The 12500-nt window shown below is 30.9% G+C and overlaps 1 protein-coding gene across 1 annotated transcript in view; it reads left to right on the forward strand.

Moving 5' to 3' along the window:
• The first annotated feature begins 12361 nt into the window (after window positions 1–12361).
• Window positions 12362–12500, forward strand: part of LOC130798985 (uncharacterized) — a 6052-nt gene continuing 5913 nt past the window's right edge. Inside the window, exon 1 of the mRNA XM_057662079.1 lies at window positions 12362–12500. This exon is cut by the window's right edge and continues 214 nt beyond it. The gene's annotated coding sequence lies outside the window, so the exon portion shown is untranslated.

Here is a 12500-nt window from a genome sequence, read left to right on the forward strand (position 1 = left end):
TGTACTAAACATGTTAAATCAAGAAAAGTAATAGTATTTGAGAGGAATTGCTTGTGAGAGGCTTGTCTTTCTTATCTCACCCTTTAAATCCTGGTAAGACCACTTTAATGACCATGTCTACACAAATAGCACACGTTAGAGGGATGAAGTTAAGTAAGTATAAATACAAACAAGTACCTAGAAAGCCTTATCTCAATATGTGTTGTGGCCTTAGCTTGGTGGACCTTGCAAGGGTTTATTTATATTGTAAGGCCTTAATAAATGTTTTTTAATGCAAGAGTTAGTGCAAGAAGAGTAACTGCTTATACTACGAATAATTGGAAATGAATAGTCGTAAAATGAGTTTAATTTTGCTTGCATGTGTTACCCAATGATTGACTTAGAGTAGTTAAAACTCTAGATTGCTAAGGAATGTCATTCTTGAGCTTCGTGTGTAACATTAGCTTAATTCTCTATGGTTCCACATCTTCTCCTTAGCTATATGAGTAAAGTCATCTATGCAATCTGACGTGATGACTTCTCATTAATTGTGAAATGGAGCATTTAATACAAAGTTTATCTTTTACCCATTTAGTGAAAACTTCTCTACTTTGCTAGTAAAAAGACGTCTTTGTTCTTTCATTCAAGGGGATGTAGCACTATAACAACACTATTCTGTATTGCCATTTATTTTATGCTACGTCCTTTTATTTTCTGCAAGAAGTTCCCCAACTAAAGGCGAAGGATTAGGTCCTAAAGCTTGGGATCAAGATCAGATGCATACACTCTCAAAGCTCTAGAAAACAAAAGAAGAATGCCAAGAGGTCAGCATCAACCATAAGCGTAAACTATTGTTTAACGCTTGTTGTGGGATAAAATAAACTTGATTTGTTGTACCTTTGTAAATTACAAAAACACCATTTGTAAAGTCAACATAGATTTATTCACTGGTCAAATGATTGACTTTCCATCATCTACTTCCTCATCCACTTGCCTAATCCATATAACTCCCTACCATCTATCATTCTCCCCATAATACTAAAAACTACCCACCTATAGGTATGAATAACCCCTCCCATTAATATGTAAAAGGATTACAAAATTTTTCATTATTGATATCTACATTAACTTATCATTTGATTTTTCCTCATCACCGTTCTTGGACTAAATTAGCATGTAAGGGCATTCTAGGAAATCCTCCTTTAAGCAAGCCTTTCTTTGTGTTTGCAGGATATTCATCTTCTTTAATCGGTAATTAAGGGACACCTTTCCAAAAAATATTTTCTCTCATTCTTTATTCCTCCAAATTTCATATATTTTATCTTTTTCCTTCCCATTCTAGTATTACAAGTTTCTTATAGAAATAGTTTGGCACCGTCTGTGGCGAGGATAAGACATAAATTGAACAACTATAAGCAGTTGTCTGATTATCTTATGCTGGCAAAGAGGTAGAAAATTTAAATTAAGGAGACCTTGGAGAAAGTAGAATAGAGACTAGATCACACGATTAGGTTGCCTTTGACATCGTTAATAATGTCGCGGCTATACTCGATGAGCAAGATTGTCTAATAGTAAATATTAAGCATTTTTCTAAATTGCTCTTGGATTACATGGCATGGATGTAGTTTTGTTAGATGCAGCCAAGGTTCACAAGGATCGATTTGAGAGAATGGGTCATAGCTCGTAAGTTACAGGTTCAAGAATGTAAATGATTTTAAATGGTCCATCTCAATTTGTCCTGAGTTCTTTCTCCCTAGCTTCAACTTTTCTAAGCATAAAATTGTTTAGTTGTATTTTTTTAGGCTTGAGTAACCTATTGAATTGACAAGTCATGTCTTGTTTTTTGATATCTCATATGGGCATTGCGTCTAGTGTCTATCAACGGGTTGAGATTAACTCTTACACTTTCTTTGTCATTTTCTTGATATGAGTAGTATGATATCTTGTTTAAAAGTATTCCAATTTACTGGTAGGATTGCCTTAGATCCACATACTTGGGAGAATCATATTTGACCCGTTGCATCTTTTACTATTGTGCGAACAACCTAGAGAATGCCTGAAAGTTATTCATCCAATATGCGAATAGCAATTAATTCTCTTTTCACCAATATCCAAACCCAATATACCTATCTCTTCTACTTCTCCTACTAAGCCTTGTCTAGATGTTTTGTATGATGAGCACTTTGTTTTTGCATCCTCTGATGATAATGTTTCTGAAGTAGGGACTTCTTCTTCTATTGTTGATACCCTTTGGATTTCTATAGTGGATAGTCGTTCACCTAGTTTACTTGCTTTTGAAACAGTTCTTAAAGTTCTTAGTAGTGGTCGTCAAGTGAAGTGCCCGTTTGTGATTATGTTGCTTTGATTCCCTATCCTGTTCCACCCTCCACTTTAGATTCCTTAGGTAACCCACACTCCATACCACATTATATTGGTTATAAGCTATACTAAAATTTTCAAAATGTATTGTGTCTTTTTGGTTTATATCACTGCAAATGTGAAGCCTTGATCCTTAACGGAGGCTATTGATGATCCTGGTTGGCAATATGCCATAGAGAACAAAATTTATGCCGGGAAGATAATGGCACTTGGATCATATATATGCTCTTTGCTTGGAAAAAGATGGGTGCAAATTGGTGTATATAATTAAATATCATGGTTCAGTGGAACTCACTTGACTAGTTATCCTTAAATATCATCAAGAAAGGGTCTGCGTTACCATGAAAATTTTACTCCTATTGCAAAGATGACTATTATCCGCATGCTTTTATCTGTTTTAGTTGCTAAAAACTCCAAATTACATAAGGTGGATATACATCATGTCTCCTTGCATGGTGATCTAGATGAAGAAGTGTACGTGAAATTACCTTTAGGTTTTACGGTTAGAAAACTAGGAAAGGTTTATCACTTCCAAAAGTCTTTGGATGGTCTACGTCAGGCTCATCCTCGATGTTGGTTTCCTAAACCTACATGTGTGTTTTTTAATTATGGGTTTAAGCTATCTTATTTTGATTACTAGCTCTTTGTTTATCTACAATAAAGGAGGTATTCATTTAGTTTTCCTTGCATACGTTGATGATTTTATTATCAATGGGAATCATTTTCCTACTATTGTCGACTTTAAATCATACTTGGGCAAGTTTTTTCACTTAAAAGATCTAAAGGTCCTTAAATATTTTACTGGAGTCGACGTTGTTAAAATCCCAATGGTATTATTCTTGGTCAATGCAAATACACACTCTTGATATTCTTCATAAGAATTGTCTTATGGGATCTTGTCCTACATCTTCACCTATGAAGCAAAATTACACTTTTGGGCGTGCTTCGAGTCTCACACTTGATAATCCTGAACAACACCTACAACTTGTTCTTCGTCTTATCTTTCTCTTATTCACCTGACCTAACTTTTCATATATTATGCATATTCTTTCACTATTCATGTACAAATCGATACTTGAGCATTAGGAAGTTGCACTTCAAGTGGTATTTTTATCTTAAAGGTACACTAGGACAAGGAGTTCTTCTTTCGCCTACTTCCGATCTCTTACTTTTTGGTTGGTGTGATTTTGAATTGGGTTAATTATCTTCTTACTCGACATTCCCTTACGATTGGTTGGTGTTTCTGAGGTCTTCTTATATTTCTTATAAAATTAAGAATTGTAGGAATGTGCATATTATTAGGCATACAATTAGGAATCAGAATTAGTGATTGATTTGCTTTTAATTGATTTGATTATAGTCTTTTTATTTTTTAAATTAGTCTTTGTAATTCTGTATAAACAAAGGCATTAGTCCTTCCTTTAATCTTAATACAAAACAGTATTCCAACCCTAATTACTCTTAATTTTTGCTTTTATTTATGGTATCAGAGTCGTAAGGTTCAGATCCGGGATCCGACCTTTTAGTTCTCATCATTTACCCAAAATCCACCTTACCTTCAATGGCAGACTCAACAGAAAAAGCAATCATCCAAACCCAACCCATTTCGATGGAGCAAATGGAAAAAATGTTCCAGATGTTTCAAAAATTACAAAAACAACCAGCCAATACAGAAAAGTCACCACAACCAGTCCGAATAACCGAAAAACTCAATTATCACAACTACAAAAAATGGTGTAAGCTCATATATCTTAATATTAGTGGTCGAGGACGGCTCAATCACATCATCCTCGCCCCCGTTTCATCCATTGACCCAAAATATTCACAATGGTCTCAAAAGCACTCCATGGTTATACCATGGATTATTGAAAACATAGAGGCAGATTTGGTGAACCAATTCTTAGATTATACCACTGCTAGGGATCTTTGGAAAGGAATAAAACCCTCCTTTGTAGTGGGAGAGATGAACTTCAAATCTTTGATTTAAGTTCTAAGGCATCCACACTTACTCAAGGGAGAAACACTGTTGAACAATTTTATTGTCAATTGAATAATTTATGGAAAGAAATAGATAGACACATGCCAAACCCTATGAAATGTCCAGATAACATTACCATGTTCAACAGTTACATACAAAGACAACGAGTTTAACAATTTCTCAATGGAATAGATGACTCATTAGACAAAGAAAAGAGAAATCTACTTAATGAAGAGTTGTTTCCCACTGTGGAGGTTGCTTATGCAACCATAATGAGAGAGATAGCTCGACAGGGAATAATGGCCGGCGTACCATCATCGGGAAAATTTCCCTCAGAAATCAAATCTGACCTGGCCGGCGTACCATCAATGGAATCCCTAAGTTTTGCGTACTTTATCAATGGTACCCCTAATTTTTTTCGATTATCAATTGTACCCTCACCTATTGAGCATCTTACAACCATAACATTTTCATATTTTTTTCGTCTTAAATCTCCAAAACCGTTAACTTGTTTTCTTTTTCTTTTATTTTTTTAATTTTTAAATTGAAAAATAAAAGAAAAAGAAAAAAAGTTAACAGTTTTGGACGGAAAAAATTAGAAAAGGTTACGCTGTAAAACGCTCAATAACACGATGATACCATTGATAAGCGAAAAACATAGGGGTACCATTGATAAAGTGCAAAAATTTAAGGGTACCATCAATAATTTTCCTTAATTCTATTATAAAAGTAACAAAGTAACAATCACTAATTGATTTGCATTTTAAGTATTATCCCTTAAGTAAAGAGAATCTAATTCTCAATCTAAAAACGACTAGCAACTAAATCTGATATTGACTCTACCAATAGTAATTAGTAATTTGTAGCTGAATTTTACTTAAAAAATTACTCGAACCCGATCTGTAGCCGGTAAAACCGAAGTAATTATTAACTGATGACAACTCGAGACCGATTGACACTCAAATTGAACTTCAACCGACACCAAACCGATGCAAACCCGACAACTCAAATAACTGATCTTTAACTGAACTGTGACTAACCGACCCGACCCGAGTATGACCCGACGAAACACGCATTCGAAAAATAGCAAACTTGAAATACAATCGAACTGAATGACACTCGTCTGAAACCGACCCGATCACGTGAATAAACACCTCTTCAACAATTTTTATATCTCCTCAACAGGTTGAACATTTGTAATTTGTATGCTCTAACTTGAAGCTGATATTAAGCCCTATTAGGCATTGTATATATTATAAGCTCAAGTAAAAATTAGGGTTGTAATTTGTAAATGCTTGCAAGACTTTATATGTATCCATCTATTATCTTTAAAATGTGGCTAAAGGTTTTACTCTATTTACCTTTTGCAAATGAATAGTATTTTAGCCACATCATCACACATGTATACATGCATGTGTTTTGCATTCCACATTATCACACATCTTTGCTCAAAACCTGATTTTCTATCCTCTACTTCATCTGAATCCTTCCCTTCCCCATTTCGTTACTCATTCTATTTCTTCATTTTTTTATCCTTCATCTTTCAGCTGAATTTTTATGATTACATCAGATTTTTTGTGGATCTATCATCTTGATGGTGTGTCTCATCAACAATCTTTTCTCATTCACTCTTCCATTCATCAGAATTAGCCATAAAATAATTTAATTTTTTTTTCAAAGACCACAACTTTGAGTCTTTTATCTGCCAATTTATTCAATTCATACATTAATTTAATCATTCATAATGGTGAATAACAGATTCCATCTCCAATGAGACCAAACCCTATTACAAGAATCAATCAAGAAAAAGAAGGATTTGCAGTTTTCAGGGGTACACATTTGCTAAATCCATCATTGTTGCCTAATTAAGAATTTGACAACCAATAATACTCCTGCTTATAGTCCTAATAATTTGGGGGGTTTTTGGTGATGTGATATGAAATTTTGATATTTATTAAGTTTCAGTTTTGGTTTTCTTGAAGCAGATGTGGTAAAGCAAAAGCGTAATTGTCTATATAATTGTTGAAGTGGTGAAATTAGAAAAATTTTAGTAGTAAACATCAGCTTCAAAAGTGTTTCACTACACAATTTTGCATGGATCATAGCCAATAATTTTCCTTATCATTTGGCTTGCGAGTTTTAGAATTAATTTGCACCAGTAATTTAGACTTGCACCAAAGGCGAAGATCCACAATTGAGTTTAGAACACATAGGCTAAATTTTCTAATTTTAAGTTTGTAACATCTTAAAAGTCTATTGTAATCTTGTTTATGAAAACATAAATCTTGGCTGATTAAAAGGAATACCAAAAAGTGAATTTGATTTTTTATATGATTTAATTTGCTGCAGCATATTATTCATGGTCTCGGTTTCATTCAAAAGGTTTTTTAAGTGACAATTAAAAGTTGTGAAATTTGTACTTGTTTTATTTTGTGCAAGAAATAACTATTTAAGGAGTTCAAAACTTGTAAAACTGATCAAGGTATTATTTGTCCATGGTGATGTACTTCACGCCTGGGTAAAGCTTGTCGGTAATATGTACATCAATAGAAAGTTGTGATTTCTTACATTTTACTTTACAAGTGCACATATTGTAAAAGAATTTGCATTTTTTGGTTTTGCAAGTGTTTTTCTAATCTATGTATGTTTTTGGCCATCATACAATTTGATTCTTGTATATAATTTAGTACGTAGTTGCTGACAATTTTCTACTATAGAAAGGATAAGATTTTCAACTTAGTTGGAATTTGTTGACTCGTGATAGCTGAAAAAGTATAGTGAAGAGAAGGCATAGTTAGGCAGGGAAATGAGTAGTGCTCTTGAAATTCATAGTTGGTGCTCCTGTTTGTTAATGAATTTTCACGTAAATTGAAGATATATATAAACAAATAAAAAAATACTCAAAAAGCTTTGTGCAAGATGTTTTATGAGCACATTTTACATAATCTCTACAGCCTGTTGTATTTTAGTGTGTTAAATAGTCATTGCAACTGTTAGCAAGTCTTCCAGCTTTTGTTTTCTATTTCATTCAGTTGTTGCATTAAAAATATTTACTTATTTATACACCTTTAGTACTTGCATTCGCCATATCTTTGTAACATATTGACATTTTAATATTTTCATTAGTATTATTATCAATAGAAATGTATAAAATATCATTATTAAATCCGATAGTGTTAGTTGGAGGACCGCATGCCCTCAACTAGTGAGATGAAAAGGAAAGACGGGTGACCCCTACTTTTCCCAAAACGCTATCGTATTACATTCTATATATCATTAATCATTAAAGATTACAAATAGTACAAGTGAAAGAATTTCTTATTAAGTTGCATAATTTAGGAGCTGAACGATCATGACTGGATGACCACTGTGTATAAAATAAATTGGTAGAGAGGACGAATCAGAGGGGAATCAAAATGAATAATAAAAAAGAAATTTAATGTCAAGGTGATTTCTTGTCATTTTCACCGAAATTCGCAAAGATGGGGAAAATCAGTGGTTAAATAAAAATAATTGGAGAACACTGAAAAGTTTGACCCACAACTCTGTCTTAACCGAAAAGGATGAAGTTAGCATCATAGACTCTGTTTGTCATGTTTTGTTTTTGTATTTTGGTTTGTCTTTCAACGTAACATATCACGTACTCTTTCTTCTTCTTCTCTCTCTCTCTCTCTCACATGCTCAACTAATGAACTCCTTCATTTTTTTTGTTTCCAGGGATCTTTCAGTCTCGACTTCCCCTGATTTCAACGTCATTATCACTTACATTTAGCCGTCTCATATAAAAAAAAATTGATTTATTTTGGTTTTTTTTCATCTGATAGACAAATTTATTTTTTAATTTACGTGATGATATTGACCTTTTAATTTTTTTACGCAGTAGACAAATGTGAAGGTTTTTTTAGCTTGTAATGACATTTTTTCAAAAGACTAACATCGTAATTATCATAATTGCCCACAAATTTCGAAATCCAATTGAAAGAATTACTTGATTTAACAAAAAAAAACTTAACATTTTGTCTATCATATGGAAAACTTAGAAGCTTAAAGTCACCTCACGTATTCAAAAAAAACATTTGTGAAAAAACCCATAACTCAGGGTCACCACATTAAATTTCCAAAAAAACTCCTTTTATAAACATGAAAAGTAAGTCTCGCTACTACCAATTGGTTTTAGTAATAACCCTCAATCCTTTTAGATTTGTATTTTAATTACCTCTTTTTCATCTTTGAGATATTCAAAATTATTTTGAGTACCGGACTCCGCTGAATGATGTGAGTCGTCTGATATCAAAGAAAAAAAATATGGTATGATGTTTTATAAATTTGAAGGGTAACTTTTACTACTATTAATTGGTTTCAATATTGATCATCCGCTGGGTTGTATGTGAGTTATTTTTTCTCCTCTTTAATTATTTGGAATGGCTAGACTCATTCACTAAATTTTAGCAGTCACCGATATTACATCTTTGAGCTTTGTTGATGGATGATATTGCATATGCATATTATTATGAATTGCAATTATCGATTTAAATTTTTTGGTGAATTGATTATTAACATAATATTATAGTCAACGTGATAAAAAAAGTTATAGATTTAAATCTTGTCTACCTCTCATCATTTCTTATGGAATATGTACTACCATGGAAATTTTGTACCAGGGACATGATAGAATTATAATACTTGTTGGTCTGTGAAGCAAAAAAATTTACTTAAATTTTTAGTTGACTTGATTTAATTACATTTTGCAATTTGCTAGATTCAGCAAAATGTTTGAATATAGATTAATATGAGAAATCCAAAATTATAATAACCAAATTTTCATGACTATAAATAGGAAAAATTATCTGGAAAAATCCAACCTCTTCATGATTTACCAACAATAATTTCACATATTGATTAACCATGAATAATCCCAACTTTAAAGGGTATTTGCCTAGGGTAAACTTGAGTAACCTGATGACCTGTTATAGTAAGTAATTCACCAAAAAAGTAAACTAAAAATTAATTTAAAATTAGAAAAGAAATTTGAAAATTTACATAAAAAATTCTAAATAAAAAAATAATCATAATTGTTTTTAACAAAATTTAACATTGTTTCGATATTTTATTTTAATTTATCCTTTTTTAAAAAAATAAAATTTGCTATATTAAGTCATCCGGTTACCTGGTTTACTCAAGGAAAATAGCCCTCAAAGTTGGGATTATTTATAGTTAATCAATATATAAATTGAATTATTATAGAAAAATCATAAATAATTTAGATTATTTCGGATAATTTTTCCTTATAAATATGTGATGATTTTTTGCTTCAAAAATATGATACGGGATTGCAAGAGTGCCTAGCTAGTTCTCAAGGTTGATCAAAAGTTCACGGAAATAGCATATAAAGAAAAAATTATAAAAGAAGAATATATTTTTTTCTTATTATAATAAATACTCCTATTTTGTTATATAATTTTTTATGACTTCGTAGAAATCTTATATAATTTTTTATTAGTTATTCCATGTGTTTTTATAAATTTAATTTTAATATCTAATTTGTAGTGTTTTTGTATACTTGCTATATTTTTCTATTTCATCTATTTTAGATTAATTGCTATACTTTTTTTGTTTTGTCATGCAATATTCTTTTTTCTTTGTTTTAAATTACTTGTGCTATTACTACTTTTAGAAAAAAATAAATATATAAATGTCTATTTACCCTTACTTTTTTCCTATCATACACTTCATTGACTTTTATATTCATTTCTTAAGGGTTAAAATTGCCATTTTGAAATTAAAATATCATTTTCTTAAAGCTTATGCAAAATTCTTTAGTAGCAAGAAAATCTGAATAATAAAAATATATTATTTTAGTTTTCCTCATACTTCTATATATTAGTACATTATCTATAATGCACATGACTATATTTACCATATCTCACTAAAATCTATATTTTAATATATATATATATATATATATATATATATATATATATATATATATATATATATATATATATATATATATATATATATATATATATATATATATATATATATTTTGAATTTGTCTCTTATATTAAAACTTAGTGATGAGGTGTACCAAAAAAAATTTAGGACTCCTCATGTATAATACTCCCTCCGATCTTATGAATTAGTCCCATTTGCTTACGCACGGATATTAAGGATTGTGTGGGGTCCATTAAAAAGGGTAAATAGTAAAGGGTAAGTAGTGAAGGATAAGTAGTGAAGGGTAGTTGGGTAAGTAAGGTATATGGGGGTATATTCGTAATTACTTGTGTGAACTAAGGGTATTTAAGTAAAAAAGGATTGCCAAAAATAGAAATGAGACTAATTCAAAGGTTTTGCCAAATAAAGAAATGGGACTAATTCATAAGATCGTAGGGAGTAATAAATAATAAAATAAAAAAAAGTATTTGAGGGACCCCAAATAATTTGGGCAGCCTTTTCCTCCTAGTGAGTCCTATGCCCTCCTAAGTTCCGATTTTGGGCAGCTTTTTCAAAGGGTTGTTAGACACTTTTCTTAATTGCTAAAGTTGAGATTAGTCTTTTCCCATAACTGTGAATGAAGTTGTATCTTTCTAGTTTCCACCTTTCACATTTTCTACCAAGTAATTGTATTTTTCTTATCGTTGCCATTCATTTCAAAAAAGCTTGTACTATTTTGTTTCCTTTAGATTCCTCATTTCGATAATTAAAAGCTTAAATATTTGGACTATTCATAATATAAGTTAGATTATAAATATTTTTTAAGTGGTCTTATTCTAGTTGATTAATAGTGTACTATCTTTGCAATTAAATAATAGTGTTTCCAAGTAAATTCGAAAGCCTCTCACTATTGTCTTTTCATTTGTCTTATGAAATTATTCACTAATTACTTTAAGTTTATATTTTGTATTTAATTTATAAGTTAGAATCTAGTCAAGTGATATAAATAGAAAAAACCTCATATAATACGGTTTTTAGATTTTTTGAGCTATATGATGTAGTTTATGCCCCAAGCACTTCTAATACCAGTATGTATCTCTTATTTGCTGCTCCGATTTAAAATCGGAGCATAAAAGACAATATATGATGTGATTCTTTGAGAACCATAGCATATAGTGTGTGACTAAGTGTTGCGGTTTCCCAGAACCACATTATATAGTCTCCTTTTTTTTATTTTTTTTATTCACATTTAATTTATTAATTCTAAATATATAGATGAAAATTACAACAATAATAATTCTTCTAAAGTACCTTAATCATCAATAAATCAAACGTATAGCGATTGACGAAGACAACCTTTATATATATATATATATATATATATATATATATATATATATATATATATATATATATATATATATATATATATATATATATATATATATATATATATATATATATATATATATATATATATATATATATATATTGATACACATGGTTTATGTACAATTATCCCCTAATTTTGACTGATATTTATGTCATTCTTATACTTTATTCTTTTGATTTAGTCTATTTATGTTTTTTTTAGGATTTTACGCTTTTTGGTACGATATTTAATGTTTTGTCAATTTTTGTAGGTTTTCTTTCATTATCGAGCCGTCACAAGCACTAATTATGTTTATTCTCTTACTCTCAGAGGCTAGGTGACCTTAGGAACTAAGTTGGTGATAAAAAGAAAGTCAAATGAATAAAAAGAGGCCCAACCGAATTACGTAAAGTGCTACATTTTTTTATCATCAAATGGGCAAGGGTGCACTTAAAATGATCATATGCTTCACCAAACTTGAAATTTGGTTGATTTTTTCTTTAGATATCAAATTTGGGACCGTTAGCTTCGAATCAACTGATCACATGCCCAATTTTAATAAGAAACATCCAACTTATAGCATTTCAAAGATCTAATGCGCACTAGGTCTGAACATGTTGACCTATCGACCCTAGCCAGTGGAGTCGACTGGTTTTGTACTATAGTTATTGTATGTTGTGGTATGTAATTTTTCCTCTTGCCTCCTCTAATCCTTTCCCTTGCGTGTTAAAGCTTTCTTGCTCTTTTAAGCTTCAATTTTCTGAAGGAAACACATGAACACACCATTGAAGCAACTCATCTTAAAGGTGTATTTATAGAACTTGCTCTTAAGTTCATAAACTTATTTTTGTTTTCATA

This window comes from Amaranthus tricolor, chromosome 13 (genome assembly GCF_026212465.1).
Source record: "Amaranthus tricolor cultivar Red isolate AtriRed21 chromosome 13, ASM2621246v1, whole genome shotgun sequence".
NCBI lineage: Eukaryota > Viridiplantae > Streptophyta > Magnoliopsida > Caryophyllales > Amaranthaceae > Amaranthus > Amaranthus tricolor.